The sequence below is a fragment of the Homalodisca vitripennis genome, chromosome 6, assembly GCF_021130785.1.
Source record: "Homalodisca vitripennis isolate AUS2020 chromosome 6, UT_GWSS_2.1, whole genome shotgun sequence".
In the NCBI taxonomy this organism is placed as follows: domain Eukaryota; kingdom Metazoa; phylum Arthropoda; class Insecta; order Hemiptera; family Cicadellidae; genus Homalodisca; species Homalodisca vitripennis.
In genome coordinates, this window is record NC_060212.1 from 107,283,247 (window position 1) to 107,301,582 (window position 18,336).

An 18,336-nucleotide genomic window follows, 5' to 3' on the forward strand; every position below is an offset into this window, starting at 1 on the left:
TATGATATTCTACAGTTTTAATGCACATATCATAATTTGTACGGGTAGTCAAGATAAATTGTTTAATATAATAAAAGCTCTTTAGGTGCAATTAGCAGTACCCATCACTTATAATAGGTGTCAGGATGAAAGTGGAAGTTGGCACTCATTGATTAATTTATTTCATAGTGCAAACTGTTCAGATGGCGAGACTATATAGCCTAGTAGATAATAAGGTTGAAAATATGATTCTCAAAGGCAGGCAACATTTAAAACAAATTATACAACAAATCAATAGAAATCGAAATCTACCTTAACATGTAAGCCATGTCGAAAGGAATTATTTTATTTTGAGATAATTTTTGTTAAAGGTACTTTCGCTTTACCTATATTACTAAATTTTAAAAAGTCAATTGTGTTGTAAGTTTGTCAACTAGTATTACTTTCAGTTGTTTTGTAAATTATTTAAAGCTCCCTAATGTTTTAATGATTTTGGGAGGTTGTTAAATAATATAAAAAGTGTAAATCAATATTTTTTATAAATAGGTGCTGTCTGAGTGGGGGTTTAACAATTTATTGTTGTAACATTCTTAATCGTGTTGTTTGTCGAATTTATACAAATATTGTAACTGGTCTTAAAATGAATAAGAGTACGAAATATTTGTATAAGCTTGTTAATACTAATATGTTACATTCTTTCTTCAGTTGTAGTGAAGCTTATTTTTTAAAGGATTTTATGTTGGGTGCATAGAAATTCTGTCATTTTGCTTTGAACACTCCGCAGTGGGAATGCATATGAGAAGGATATGTGCTGTACTAGTATTATATAGTTAAAAATGCTTGCTTCTTTAACTAATGGCATGGCAATTTTAATATAAATATACCTGGAAAAAGCTTTTAAGACCACGTTTTATAATAACTAACATTTCTGTGTGTGTGTGTGTGTGTGTGTGTGTGTGTGTGTGTGTGTGTGTGTGTGTGTGTGTGTGTGTGTGTGTGTGTGTGTGTGTGTGTGTGTGTGTGTGTGTGTGTGTGTGTGTGTGAATTAAAAAATTTTACATCAACTGAATGTTCAACCAAATTGGTATCCAACATAATGTTAAATGACTCTTGTTCTTTCATGTCGGTAATTTAATTTCAATTTGTTGTGTTTTTGCTGTGTTGAATTATATTTCATTCTTTTTCAGCCGATGTAATGGATTCTCTTCATGTAATAAATTGTGTTTCTATAAATATTATTCTCTTTGCACCAACGATATAACTAAGGTCACGAAGCGGACAGGATTGCGTTTTTATACACAATATCATTTGTACTGGGGAACTCTCATTTTTCTCATAAAAGGATGAGTTACTCCATTTATAAATCAAGAATGGCTGTACCGGTTTTAACGATCTCTCATTTGTTGAATTCGTCTCCGCTCCGAATAGTAGTATAGGTAACTACTACAATATCGTAAAGTTCACGGAAAATCAGGTAAATACAAAAGAAATCGATTTATATAATAGTCTATATTGGAAGAGCCTACTAAAATGTAATGTTCTGAGTACTACAGTTACGGTGAGTTGACAGCGGAGTATGCTATTATTTTGCTGGTGGTATTTTTTATTTTATTAAAGTGTGAAAATATTTCAAATATAACTTAGCTTAGGTATGAAAAGTCGATTCAATTGAATTTTGAGTTTAGCTCCAGTTCACCTTCCTTTTATTGCAAGTCTGAAACAGCGTCAGATACCAGACGTTGCAATAAAAGGAAGGTGAACTGTATATATATTTATATATATATTTGAATATGAGCAAACACTAACGTTCCTGGTTAGTGTTTGCTCATAACATTCTGTTACAAAAATTATTTACTTGGGTTTAGGTATAACAAAATGGATACCTCAAAGGTTAAACCTCCATCCGTAAACAAAGGTTTATTCACAAGTGTGAGTGATGGTCATAGTAAATGTGCTTCTGCGACATTTCATGAAACGCCTAGAACAACTTATCCTGGTGGAAATGAAAACGACGGTCAAAATCAAACTGGTTGGCAACTGGTACCAACCTTCAGGTAATGAACCGAATTTAAAAAAAATCTTGTGAGGTGTCTGATGTAAGAAATGTGGTCAACTTAAAAAAAAACAGTATAAAAAGTATAAAACAAGCTGCAGATGTTGAAATAAATTCCAAACAGAAAGAACGTAGTAGGTCAACGGCTGTAAGACCTCCTCTTATATTTGTCCACAACATTCCCAATATAAAGAATATGATTGCAAACGTTTAAAAAATAATAGCAAGTAACTTATTCGTACAAATACAGGGTGTATATTATGTCTGGAAACACCCAAATATATCCTTTAATAATTTAAATATAAATTTGAAACCTCTTACAATCGTGATAGAGATTGGGCATCTACTTTTTGGAACAATGTTTTGTTATGTCACACCAACGGGGGACGTCCTGCCGAGGGTATCGTGAATATTCTTAATGGAAGCCTATACCTTGTGATACATAATTTTAAAGGTAATAGCTTACTGAATTGAATGTCACAAACCGCATCTCAAAGGAATTATTCTATCAGAAAATAGAGCATTTTTAGTATTGAAAATTTACTGATGTTCAACAATGTAATTTTAACATGGTTCTTGCCACAAAATGTGTTACACTAATTTTTTAGAATTTTTTAAATGTTCAATTAAAATAAAATAAACAATTTATTTTTAAGCTGGTTTCATTAGTACAAATTTACCAGTTTTTATTACAATGAATAAAACTTATGAGTCACTTTCTCTGATTACTTATGAATCTGTACTTGGTGTTTTCCAGTCAGCAGGAAGGTTTAAAGAGACAAAGGTCACTAGCCTATGAGAAACATTATTGTGTTATTAATCATCTGGTCTACAGGTTTCAGTTTGTTGAGCATGGAGCTTTCACTAGACAGGTCTAAGCTTGGGAATTACAAATGGACAAAGGTCATATCATTCCTGTCGAGTTAATCAGTGTCTCTGAAGCATTGCTGTCAACAAGTTATCTAATTACAGTAGTTCAGTTTTTATTTGGCATTTTAATGGAATTGTCTGAAAGAGAACGAATTACTCTGTTGATGATGCGAGGATATGGCGATCGTCAAAGATCTTATGGGGAAGTTTGTAATTTGTCTAATGACACTTTCCCAGAAAGGAATCCCATAAGTGTTTCAACAATATCAAAAACTATTGAGCGTTTTGAAATGACAGGGAGTGTACGTAATCGGCCAAAGTCAGGTAGGATACAATCTGCAACAGATGAAGAACATGCACTAGATGTTTTGCAAACATTTATTGAAGACCCACATACATCGCTCAGAAAAGCTGCACAGCAACATGATATGCACCCTATGTCTGTGAGTAAGATTTTGAAAATTAATAAATACAAACCATTTAAAGTTCATTTAGTCCAACAGTTAAGTGAGGATGATTACGACAGAAGAGTTGAGTTTTGTGAACTTGCGATGCGCAAATGTGATGACAATAGAGATTTTCTGACCAACATACTATTTTCTGATGAGGCAACTTTTTTCCTAAATGGCAATGTTAACAGGCACAATTGCCGTTACTGGGCTAGTGAAAACCCACATTGGATTACTGAGTCCCATTCACAGCAACCACAAAAACTGAACGTATGGTGTGGAATTTTAGGTAACAAAATTGTTGGACCCTTTTTCATCAATGGAAATTTAAATGCCGAACTTTACTACTATATGCTCCAAAATGAAATAATCCCAGCTATTCAAATTGCATCAGGAGAATACTTTGATAATGTATGGTTTCAGCAGGATGGTGCTCCACCCCATTATGGGAGACAGGTAAGAGAGTATTTGGATTTAAGGTTTCCTCATAAATGGATTGGCCGAAGAGGAGAAATCGAATGGCCTCCAAGTTCTCCGGATTTGTCACCAATCGATTATTTCCTATGGGGTCATTTAAAATCCAATGTTTATAGAAGAAAGCCTCATAATTTGGAAGACCTAAGAAACAGGATTATAGAGGAGATTGCTTTGATAACTGAAGAAATGTTAGGCAACTCTGTCGAATCATTTTACACAAGATTGGCTCATTGTCAAACCGTAGAAGGAACACAGTTCGAACAATTGCTTTGACACCAAATGCAGGTAAAACGTTTGTTGTAAGACTTTTCTAACAGCGTACATTATTTTTTTATTTGTAATAAGAAATCAATAACATAAGTATTTCCATAATTGTACTGTAATAAAAACTGGCAAATTTGTGCTAATAGAACCAGCTTAAAATAAAATTTTTGTTTTATTTAATTGAACATTTAAAAAAATGCTAAAAAATTAGTGTAACACATTTTGTGGCAAGAACCATGTTAAAATTACATTGTTGAACATCAGTAAATTTTCAATACTAAAAATGCTCTATTTTCTGATAGAATAATTCCTTTGAGATGCGGTTTGTGGCATTCAATTCAGTAAGCTATTACCTTTAAAATTATGTATCACAAGGTATAGGCTTCCATTAAGAATATTCACGATACCCTCGGCAGGACGTCCCCCGTTGGTGTGACATAACAAAACATTGTTCCAAAAAGTAGATGCCCAATCTCTATCACGATTGTAAGAGGTTTCAAATTTATATTTAAATTATTAAAGGATATATTTGGGTGTTTCCAGACATAATAATTATACACCCGTATGTGTGTGGTCAATGGTGCATAACGTTCTCTCATTCAGCACTTAACTGAGCTTAAGGTGCGTTTTCGTACTTACCAAATCAAGGAAATCAGAGCCACAGGGTTGTTCTTAAAAACATGCACTTCTCAACTACAGGAAATAAAAAAAGACTATAGAAGCCTATGGTCATAGTGTTAGAATTATATCTAATCTAAGAAGTGTAAGATCTAAACATAGTCTATTTATATTTTTATCGATTTAAAGTCTAGGCTTACTAATTAAGACATTTTCAACGTCCAGTTCCTAAAGAATGCCAAAACTTAATTTGAACCTCCACGTAAACATAATGTTGTAGTAAAATAAAACGTGCATGAGGTATTGGAATATCAAGTCTTACTGCTGACTGTAACTTATGGGCATAGTGTTAGAAATGTACCGAATCTAAGAAATTCAAAATCTAAGGCTCCTCTATCTGTATTTTTATCGATTTAGAACCTGCACTTACTCCATAAAATTTAATTAAAAATTATACTCAAGCTATCTAATCTAATGACATTGTAATGATTTTCGATGTACACTAATGTATTACCTACATATGTGCCTTCTATAACAACTAGACAATAACTTTATTGGATTCTTTAACTGACTGTTTTGCTCCATTTGGAATACTTTTTAATTTTTCATTAGATATTAAATGTCCAAGTATGCTGTGAACAAGATTATTTTTTAGCAATAAAACACTTATATATTCCATGATTGTAAATGTAAAATATAATTTACTTTACTATTCATTGAAAAAATTTGAAATAGTTATCAGGATATTAATGATGGATGTGTCTCATGTGTTTTAATATTTCTTGTGTTGTGTATTATGTAATGAAGGGTTTTACTTTATTCATAAAAAGTCAGAATATACCACTAGTGCAGTCATTGCAGCGAAAAATACGGTCTTACCTCCGAATTTTTTTACTGTGAACCGATTTGCATGAAATTTTGGAATTAGGCTCATCTTACCCTTAACTTCAAAAGTGAAAATGATCTGAACTCCGCCTATTATTTTTAAGGGGTGTAAACAACCCCTTAATGGAAAAATCGACATTGAGCCATTTTATCGCTAGAAAACATGTTTAATAGTAAGTGGTGAAATTTTAAAGTGTTTTATAACACAATTACCTCATATTAAAATCATTTTCAACCCCTTGAACATCTTACAACCCTTGCAAACAACCCCTAAATTGAAAAAATCACAAAAAAATACTTTGATATGATATAAAAAGATGTAAGTATAGAGTTAGTAATATTTTATATAATAATTATCAAATTTTTAACCCCCTTTCAACCCTTGAAAACTACCCCTTGATAAAAAAAATTGTTAAAAAATTTTTTTGATAAAATGAAAAGGATTTAAATATTATTCCACACTCTCGAAAATGATTATCATATTCTTAAGCTTTTCTACCCTTAAAACTACCCCTAAATTAAAACAGTAAATATATATGATTACATATTATTTAAAAATAATTTAATTTAGAGTAAAAAATTGCCATTTATTGGATAAAATATTTACAAATTATACAAAATTTACTCAAATGTGTTATATATACATATAAGAAAGTTGGTATGTATTCATGCCTACGTTTCCAAAATATATGAGCCATATTATGTATATATACACATTACAATAGTTTTGGGTCTCTATTATACTGCGTACTTTCACATTGTTCCAAATATTCACAGTCCCAAATTTTTAGTTACTAAGTATAAAAAAATATGATAAGTTTTTTGACCATAACTCCTTCAATTTTCATGCTATCACAATTTATAAAAAACCATTGTAAAGTTAATTAAGAGAGCTACAACATCCTTCATTGCAATATATAGTAAAAAACCTTTTTCTCAAACGGTGAAGGGTTAAAGGGCTTAAGAGAGGCTGTGATTACGCTGCCACGCGCTCTTTAAACAATCATATTTCCGTCAATTTTTGTTTTACAGAAAAATAAAAAAAATCCAAATTGTTTGTCAGAAATATACCTACATTTTTCATACCTACACTTTTATTCATATGTGTCGTCATTTTTGAGATATTATGAAAAAAGGTGGTTTTTTAAAAATTTGAAATTTTGTTTAATCGTGACTTTTTTTAAAAATATGTGTCCTGAAGCAGCCAAACTGATACAATCTATTAAAATCTTCATAATAAAGTTGATTCTAGGCGGAATACGATTAATTTTAATTTTGGTGGAAATGGCACTTATGAAACCCATTGATTTAAAAGAAAAAACATTAGATACTCCTTATATTTGCAATACAGCTCACTTATTTTACGTGCAAAAGACTTTTAATAGTGCTCATTTTAAAGCTTATTTCAAGCACTATAAAATTATTTTTTATTAGAATGCCTAAAATGCATCTGCTCGCCGCTAGATGGCATTGACCACATCGATGAAATTTCAGACAAAATAAAAAACGGCTTTGATTTTTAATATCTAGCTTAATATTGCACTTAGAATACTTTATAAAAAACAAAATTGTTCATTGTTTTACCTGCTACAATTGTGTTCCTTATAAAATTTTCGATAAAACGTATATTTTTGGAGATATTTGCAAAAAACCGATGAAAAACGTGAAACAATTGCGAATTTTCAATTGCCAATAACTTGAAAAGTATTGGATTTTTCGAAAAACGTTATAGATGATTTTTTGCTTAAAATTAGGCCTTCTATCGATATCCGAGGTTATTTTGAAAAAAATAAATTCACTCACGAGAAGGGGTGGCAACCACCCCCAGGGTGGTTGCGGAGTTCAAATCATTTTCACTTTTGAAGTTAAGGGTAAGATGAACCTAATTCCAAAATTTTATGCAATTCGGTTCACAGTAAAAAAATTCGGACCAACAATGCTTCAATGACTGCACTACACTAGTACATATCAATTTTATATTTCTTTATTTATGAGTAACTGTAATTTTTAAACTTTGATGTATTGAATATTAATTCGTATTAACTGTGTGTGTGCCTATAAAAAGAATGCTGACTTAAGTTGTTCACAGATAGATAAGAAAGTAAGTACTGTAGTATTGATTAGTCAGTAGAACCTGTCTTTTCACAACCAAATGACTCAATGTGTTAAAACTAGATACAGTGAACACCCGATTATCGGAAACGAACAAAGTAGTGGAGACAGTTGCAGTAGCGTTCAATCGAGAAACTATAGAAACAACATTTGGACAAGCGACAACCTCAATATTATATTGACAGCTCTCAAAATATGTATTGAAGGGGCTGTCAATTGAGGACAACACCTCAACAGCATCATAAGATATATACCGTTATTTATCAATAACGTATTACCAAAATAACGTGGTTAGGTGGTATTAGGTTCCAGTAAACAGTGCGTTGGTAACACGCGCTGTATTAGCATCATGCTGTTACTGAATGATGTGATTAAATTGCAAGTAAACTGAGTCAGACCAAATCTACATATGTGAGATTATTTAGACATAGTATAACAAATTTAACTAAATGAGTGCAATTATATATTTCGACTAGTTGACTAATACACTACTTTGAATTAATATACTAATTATAAAGTGGTTATTTAAAATTGTCATTGCACAGTACAATTATTATTTAGTACACAAAACCTTAACAATCTCGCTAAAATAAAATTTTTAGATTATTAGACTACTTATAATTAATTATAACTGAGAAAGAAGAATTGAATGCGAATGAGTTAGGTTTCATTTTCCCAGAAACAAGTCTACGTGTCTATTTTGATTTATTTATTATTATTTATTTATATCTGATATTTTATTTCCTGTCCCTCCCGCACCATCCAGCTCACTCCATTACGTTATTGGTTTGTCAGTAACGTAATACCAGGAAAGCGTTACCAGAACTGGTCCGTTCCTAGCCTCATTGCTTGCACGATAATAACACAGCTATTACCTAGTAACCAGGTTACCTGTATATAACCTCGTACTGACGGAGATTTTGATCATCCGAAACATGTGTATTTCCCTATTACTTCCAATAATCCAGGTTTTACTGTAGCAAAGATGCACGTTGTCTTGGATAAGCCTGATACGGGCTACAAGTGAACTTACGGGGATAAACGTAGAAGAATCCATGGGATGTTTGAAATATAATTACCACTCATTCCAGTCTGTTCTTAAATTTAATTTGGTAGTGTTACATGAAATTTTTATAGGTTTATACATACTTTTCGGGTGATTTTGAGTAAGTAGATAAGAGTAGGGATATATTTCGAAAAATATTGATATACAAATCATTTGCATTGAATGCAATTTTTACAGTAAGTACACGATTTATTAAATTCAATCGAAATTTATAAAGTTTAAATTTGATAAAAGAGAGCAAGATTAAATTATATAAACTATCTTAAAGCGCAAACAAAGTAATTAAGGTTTCTTTAATGAAAATAAAAATAAAAAAGCGTAACGAATTTATATTAGAAACATTGTTAATATTAAATAGTACAAATTGAATATTGTGTGATTAACATAAGCTTCTATATTTTATTTGGTTTGAAACTAGTACAAACTGATAAAGATTCAAGTGTATTTGATATAAATTTAATTACTTGGTTATATATATATATATATATATATATATATATATATATATATATATATAGGCCTAAGTGTCAATTCAATTTAAAATGAAAGATTTATTATATTTATTTCCTAAAGTTATATTGATTATACAATAAAGTTTTCATTTTAATTTGAACTTTCGTATATGACTTTGTCTATTCTTGCTGAACAGAGTTTATTCTAATTTAATTTGAAATTATTGTCTTAGTAATGTATTTAGTTTTAAACAAACTTAATTATTTACAAAAAGTTTCTTTTTTACTTGAGAGAGAGAGCTGATATTAGTTTAAAATTTGATTAAAGTAACACACAGTATTCGAGTCTTGCTAAATGTAATGAAACGTGGTCGTTTTTGTATTTGAAGTAAAAGATAAAATGGAACCGATAGTGTTCTAGCTTTGAAATGAGATAAACCCTAATATTCATGTATTCTGACCAAACTTTAGATTATTTTTTATTGTATGCCCAATTCCAAACTACTATAAAACTCTTTTACTATTTTCAAACTAAACTGCTGTACATAAACAAAGAAGTTGTATTTTGAAACTATTGTCTCTTTTAATATGATTTTCACGTATAGACATACTATTATTTGGTTTCGCTATGACGTTTTACTATTTATTATATGAAGTATTTTTTTTTAATATTTCCATTGGGAAAACTGCTTAGCAGTGTTGAACTGAATTGTTTTGAACATTAATGTACTTAATTTGCATCTAATGAGGCTATTTGAAAACTATGCTATCAAGTTGTTCAAGAACATGCTTTAGATTCATCTACCATTAAAATCTCCCTCCAATGTTAACTAAGAAAATACTAAATAATTTAAATCACATTCAAATTAATTATTTTATTGGAATTAATTTCTATCCAAACGAAGTTCTTAATCTAATAAACTAAGAATAATTATACTAATACGGTACTTATAATAGTTAGCAGGTGTTAGTACACCCTATTAATAATTAGTATAAGTTACCTTGGAGATTTAAAATCGTAATAATAATATTGTAAATGCGAAAGTGCCTTTGTTTTGATTTCACTGCTCAACGGATTGTACTGACATTTTACATGGACATTCTTAGTGTTCCTATGATGAATATAGTAGGCCTATTCGTATTTCTAAAATCCCTTCAGGCTGCGCCCTACTGGTCTATAAAGCGGTGAAAATCCCATCTTGGTTTCTAAAGTTGCGAAATATTAATTGAAAGAGCATGTCTAATGTAATGAACTTGTCTGTGTAAACATTGCTTTTTAACATCACGACCACATGTTACATTAATTAATCCCTATTTTCAATTTGTTTCTATATATAGTGTGTACACGCGGTTTTTGGATTTCAGTGATCAGGTAAGCACTCCTGAACCTTAGAAAATGCCCTAAAACATAAGATGGTCAGAATTTGACACAACAGACTTGCTTTGAAGCAGTCGGCTTGTTCGCTGGACTGTGCTTTTGAACTAATGTACCGATTCTACCTTTAAATGATCTAAATTATTTAAAAAGTTTTCCGTTTTTAAAGAAACATACTCATAAAAAGTGTTATTGTTAATGTACAGTTAAAAGTATTGTTCGCCTACCTATTTAGATGTCAGTCAAGCGTTTGGTAATGTGTGGCATACTGGTCTATTATACAAAGTTAAGATGTTTTTATTTTTCTAATACTAAAATCATATCTTTCAAACCGATATTTTCAAATAAAATGCCAAGATGTTCTTACTCAGCTAAATTCAATATAATCCTGAGTTCCTCAAGGAAGTGTACTTGATCCATTTGTATACTTACTATACATCGCTGACATCCCAGAAAATGAACAGACTCAAATTGCAACTTTCGCAGATGATACTGCAATTTTGTCAGTCTATAAAGATTGTGTTCGAGCATCGCATTACTTATAATAGAGATTAGATGTAATTACAACATGAAGAATCAAAATTAACGAAAATAAATCAGTTCACATAACCTGTACATTAAATCAAAACTCTTGTCTTCCAGTTACATTGAATGACTTCCATTTACCCCAAGTAACTGAAGTAAATTATTTGGGTGTGCGCTTAGACAGACGGCTCACATGGAAATCCCACATTTGGACATAGAGACAACAGCTAAATTTCAAAACAAATCAAATAAAATGAGTTGGCTACTTGATATAATTAAAAATTCAGATTGAAGAACAAGATACTATTATATAAAACTATCCTAAAACCTGTATGTATATATGGTGTGCAGTTATGGGCACAGCAAGCAACTCAAATATGGAGGTACTTCAACGGTATCAATCAAAATTGTTTAAAAAAAATTGCAAAAGCGCCATGGTATGTAGCCAATAAAATGTTACAATAAGATTTGAACATCCCAACAGTCAAAGAAGAAATTACCAAATTCAGTCGCAACTATCTTTTAACCCTTTCAGTCCCGAATTATTTTTTTTGTCCAAAAAAATTCTTTTTCATTAAAAACCTGTTCTTTGGGGTTGTTTGAACACACATATGTAATTTTTAGTTTAATTTTTTTTTAATTGATTTTTTGGGTATGTCCATCTACATGGACAGTGGGACTATAATTATGAAAGTGAAAGGGGGCCATTTAAATTTTAAGTGGTCACATTGAAAGGTCTCCTTTAAAAAAAAATGACTAAATGGGAGGCTTGAAATAACACAAAACAATTCTACAAGAAGTATAACATATTTTATTATTATTATTATACCCCTACATTTCAAATAATTAAACAAAATTGCAAAAACATCGAAATTAGATGATAAAAAATCATAATTTGACATACTTTATGTGTGATACATAATAAAACAATTTCTGTATGACAAAAGGCATAAATGTACTTGGCACTTTGTGCAAAAGACATGGGTTTTTCCTTTGCAATTCTGGTTCTTACAACGTGTAGCCTCTTTTTTCGAGTCAACTTCTGGCAGATGGTCTACCGTATCTCGACGCATGGCTTTGGAGGGTTGGACTTCTTCCCTGGTCCTTTCCTTTGAAGTAGAATGTGAAGGGAGGTCTTCTGTGGATGCAGGCCTTCCCCTTTTCTTCCTTATGGTTGCTGTTTGTCCAACATTTATAAGGTGGTCACTTATACTAGTACGGAATTTTAGTAAGTCCATAATATTTCTTTTTTCAATGTTATTCATTTTACAATCAATTTTGTATTCAAACCATGAATTAACTATTGCTAAATCAATAGCATGAGTAATCATTCTCAGTGTCCATTTTTTTGATTTTATGAATGTCCGATAGTAGCTAAGCAGCTGGTCCAACTTGTCCACACCTCCCATGTTTTCATTATATAGTTTAGTTATTTCAGGCATTTCTACTTCAACATACTCTTTTTCCTTTTTATCCCACCTTCTAACAGTAACTGGAGTTCCTGAGGCAATAAAATTAGATGCCATGTTGACAAGTTTGTTGTCAAACCAACTAATTAGTGCGACTTTATTGTCAGCACTACATATTTCATCACATGTACCCCGTCCTGTTGCCTTCATCTCTTCTAAGGGTCTAAGTGGTGGTCGTGTGTCAGATTTTTTCTTTTTGTTGACACGACCAAACCTAGGCAACTGGATAGTACCAGCTGCTTGAATGTTTAGATCCCGTAATATTTCAAATAAATTATAGGATGCAAAAAAATTATCAAAAAATAGACAGTGTGGCTCTGTTAGAAGATTGTTTATGGCAAGTTGCAAAACGACAGAGGGTAACTGCCCAAATCGTTCCAACAGTTGTGGATTAAATTCTGTGGTTGGACCTTGATATAATATGAAATCGTAAAGAAGGCCAGATTGACCACATAGGCAATAAATTTTTATCCCATACGGGTTTGGCTTCCCTTTTATGTATTGTTTCATGCTGAGATTTCCAGTGAATGGTACTATCTGTTCATCTACAGCGACACATTTCTCTACATGAAGTTGCTGACATCTCTTTTTCACAGCTTCATATATTGGTCTTACTTTCACAAACTTATCTGTGTTATCTTCGGGTATATCTAAATTATCTATTAAATGTAGATTTGTTCGGATAGAAAAAAATCTATTCCTACTCATACTACTAAACATTGGAATTCTGTAGCTTTCTTCCCAATACATACGTAGGCGAGGAAATCCTATCGTCCCGATTGCAATCTGAAGACCAAGAAAATACTTTGTTTCATTTACCGTTCGGTTTGTAAATGTATGGCCTTTTTGAACAGCGTACCTATTTGTCATTTCTTTTATGTTTTCAATGATGTCAGATGTAATATACTTTTCAAAGTACGATATAGGTTCACCTACATCTAGGCCTATAGCTTGTTGTTCATCATTTGAAACAGAAATAACCTCAAAAATTGGTTTAGGAAAAGGTTTTCTCACCCAACAAATATCTTTTTCTGTTAGAATAAAATCCTCTAAAGGATCAGGTCTGGTTGTTTGTTGTGGTGTACCCACTGTTGGTAATACGATAGGCCTATCTGAATTTTGATTGGGTAAGCCTAGGCCTAGAGTGTTATTACTACCCCTTGATGTACTAGGCATATGATTACGTCAATAGGCCTAATACTAGATTTACGAGATGTGCTCTCCAAAGTTATCTCGTTACTTACGGCTACATCAGAAAATAAATCACTTATCTCATCATTCAGGAGGTAAATGTCTGCAATATCATCGTCTTCATTATCTTCTGGTGGTCTAATGCGAGGGATAGTTTCTGCTTCATCTTCATTCTCATTTTCACTCAAATCATCAAGCTCAGATAAATTTCCATTTTCAATTAAATCTAAAATGTCTGATAAACGTAACTTTTTATTATTTCTGTCCATATTTACTACAGTCCAATTGTCATAACCTAAAACTGTACACTTACACTGGAAGTTTCGCCCTTACAGTAACCAAAAAATCACAAATCCACTATTCCAAGGCCTTCTAAATCGAAGACATTTAATTTTTAAATGCCCCTGCCGACTTGAAGCAAAACCCAGTGTCCACGTAAATGGACACCCATATTTGGAAAATTCCTGAAACCACTATAATAAAGATAAATACACGTATTTCACATCAAAACATTACGTGTATGTTTTTCTTTCAAGAAATATGTATTTTTATATGGAAAAATTTACTCAGCTGTTTTACTTCCAAATTTATTGAGGTTATGTCAACAACAACATCAGCTGTCCCTTGAAGTCAACCAAAATAACAATACTAATGAACTTCAAAGACAACAAAACTAGTTTATAGGTGTTTTTTTTTGGCAAAGAACAAGTCCATGAGCATGGACAGTGGGATTTAACAGCATAAAAGTAGTTTAACAAAATTTAAAAAAATCCTAAAGTTGATGTCCATGTACATGGACAGTGGGACTGAAAGGGTTAAGATTAGAAGATTATCCAAATTACCATGCGGCAAATCCAAGCCTACTTGATAATTCTAAACATGTGTACAGACTCCACCGAATTGCTATCCTGGATTTACCTTTTAGGTTCTTCAATTAATTATGTTAGTGTTAAAAATTGTTAACATCTAAGTCAATTTTAATTGTTAATGTTGTTTCTGTATATAATATTTACTTATTGTTTTTCTCAAATTGAACAGATTGTAAATAACTAAAATGTTATTAAAAAATAAAATAATTTGACACTGCGTAAATATTCAAGTTTATTACACTAACTCAAAAATACATTGTCAGGCTTATATAAGAAATATTCAAGAAAAACTTTCAATAAAGGAATCATGGATCGGAAGACTTACTTAAGCTATGAATGATTTTTTAAAGTAATGTTAATGGTTTAAGTATTTTTAATATAATGGCAAAATATTTATGTGATTATTACTGGAGAAAGTTGCATCTAAATGTTCGTCAATTAAATTTTATTCAAGTATTTGATCAATTTGTTTGATTTATTTAGTCATCATAAATATAAATACCGTTACTAGGAATAACTTTATTTTTTCTTGTTTAGTAGGAAAAAAATTTGATTTTAGTTAGGTTCTTAGACTTTTGCAGCCGGTTCACTCAGTGGTGCATTCGGTTTTTAGTTTAATTTTTTATTAGTTTCAATTATTTTCCTGACAACTTTTCTGACAGTAGAAACATTTACAATATTTTTACCACTTCATAAGATTTTATACAAATTTAATGTATAAATTTTGTACAGTGTTGTAATTTGACCAAAAGAAAATAGAGGCTGTTAGTAAGAACGTTACTTTTGTATCATGTGTAACAGTTATAACTTTAGAGAATGACATTTTTAATTTCCAGTTAGTGAAATTGTTTAAATGAAAGGCTGGCACTATCTTTTTTAATTAATTAACTTAACTGAATAACGATTGTACCAAATTAACATGTTTCCCCATAGCGAAGTTTTAAAGGATTTTTATTTAGATATTAATATTTATACAAAATGAAAACTGGAAAGTATAGAAGAAAATGTTTAGAAATCATAATTGTTTGTGATATAGGCCATGTGTGATCAATGTAATAAATTACGATGTGGATCCCAGTTAAGGGATTCGCAGAATACTATTTTTTTTTTTTTTTTTTTTTTTTTTTTTTTTTTTATTTATTTATTTATTTATTTATTTATTTATCAACGGTCAGTGCCATTTACACAAATGTACAAACAAGCAACTAGTACATACAAAAGTACAAATTACAACATAAGTTAACAACAATATTTTACTAGATAGCTTCAAGATGTATATAAATAATTTCCAACAAATAATTATTTTAAATACACAAATAGTAACAACAAAGAGTATAAAACTAAGCAACAATCAATAAATACTCTCTAACAACAATTGACTTCAACCAACCCAAGAACAATACTGATATGTAGGTATATAAATGCTATTAACTACAATGGGACCAACTAGCATTTGATCTAAATACATTTTAAATGCTATGCCTAAGAACAAAAAGAAGATAAGACTAGAAAAAGAATAAGTATAAAATTTCCTGAATAATCACGAGTGCAATATGTTTTCCCTGAAGGTAGTGGGTGAAGAGCCAAAGAAGTCGGCCCGTGCTGAAACAGAGTTCCCATGTCTCAGTAAACGAGGGATGATACTGTGGTAGCCGTAGCTGGTTAGCTGATGTGTCTTTCCAAAGAGGTCTCTCGACCTGGTGCCTCCGACTGGAACACGCAGATCTACCATGCCGAGGAGATCGGGGCAGTCGATACTACCATTTAGCAGTCTGTGCAGGAACATCAGGTCCAGATACCTTCTTCTTGACTCCAGCAGGGGCAGTCCAAGAGCATCCCTTAGCGTTGTCACCGGAACCTCCCTATAGTTAAATCCCAGCCGGACTCCAACTGTCTTCAAAAATCTTATCTGAATTCTTTCCAGTAGGTCACAATGGTTTTTTCTGGAAAGGAGCCCACACCACGGACGCATACTCCAGATGTGGTCTGACCAGCGAGATGAAGAGATGTTCTCAATGAGGGAACAGAAAGACCATCACGTGAGGCTCTTATGACAAATCCAAGGGAAGCGTTGGCTTTTTTAGAAATATGTTGCAAGTGCTCCCGAGGGTCAAGATTAGGTACCATTATTATTCCAAGGTCCTTTGCACTCTCCACTCGCTTCAGATGGGCACCTCCAATAGTATAACCATACTCAAGAGCTGACCGAGAACGTGCAAATGTCATCACAAAACATTTGTCCGGATTCAAGTCCATGTCATTCAACACACACCATTCTACAAGACCATCCAAGTTACTTTGCAATCTACGGCAATCATCCAGGACCAGTTATCTCAACAAAGACCTTAGCATCATCTGCAAACAACAAGAAATTAGTTGAAAGCCTGTCGCCCACATCATTAATAAACAGGCTGAACAAAAATGGGTCCCAGGAGTGAGCCCTGAGGTACGCCTGACAGAACGGGTATCGGTTTCAGAAAACTGCTCCCCCAAACCGCACTTGTAGATGTCTATTATTAAGGTAGGACTCAAACCAGTCAAGCAAAAACACCATGGATCCCAAAGGCCTCAAGTTTTTTGATCAGGTTGGACGTGGGCTAATGCGATCAAAGCCTTAGAGAAATCCAGGTAGACTGTGTCGATCTGAGTGTCCCTAGAGAAGGACCGGATTACAGTGTTATGAAAAAACAGCCAAATTAGTTGACGTGGAGCGACCCGCAAAGAAAAACCCATGCTGTTCGGGACAAATAAAGCTCCTCAAAGAAAAAGAAATGAAATCCAAAACGATGCTTTCAAATATCTTGGCCAGACACGACTGTATAACTACAGGTCTGTATTTTTGAACATTCCCCAAGTCACCAGATTTGTGAATTGGGAGTAACATAACCAGACTTAAGATTCTGGGGGAAAACTCCTTTACTCATCAAAAGATTGAAAAAAAATAGTGAGGTGGGGGGCAATTGCACTAGAGCAATATTTTATGACTCTGGGTGGTATACAGTCAGGGCCAGAACCCTTGTAGGGGTCCAGAGCTTCAAGCCTTTTTTCCATATCAGTACAATCAACAAAGCACGATGACAAGCTTGCATTTGACTGAGGAGGGTATGTAGAGGGATTACTTCTTGGCAACCGGTACACAGATGCAAAAGAATCTGGAAAAAAAGTCACACATTATTGAAGGATCTTGCGTACTAACGTCATTGTAAATCAATCTTGATGGTATCCCCAGGTTTTTTCTTTGACAGTTCACATGCGCCCAAAAAGCCTTGACGTTTTTCCGGGATTGCCGAATTCAACCTCTGAATATATGAATCGTAACACACCCTTAGCGAGAACACTGCATGACCTTCTCAATCCACAAAAAACGCCAGTAGTCCCTCATCTCTAAGAGTGGATTTAAAAGTCTTTATGAGCAATCTTCTTCCTGGTAACCAAAACTCACCAATTCCTTCGAGAACCAGCGTGGAAACGTTTTACTTCCAATATATCTTATGGGGGAATTTTCAACGATGACTTGTCCCAGTTGTACGTTGTTGGCAAAAGCCCATGAAACGCAGTCTCCACATCATCACAATGAACAGGGTAGGGAGTATCCTGAATCCATGAGAAAGGACGTTATCCATATTGCACCTATTTAAGTCCTTTTGAAATCGCTTAGGATCCCGTTGTATAGAGGAAGAAA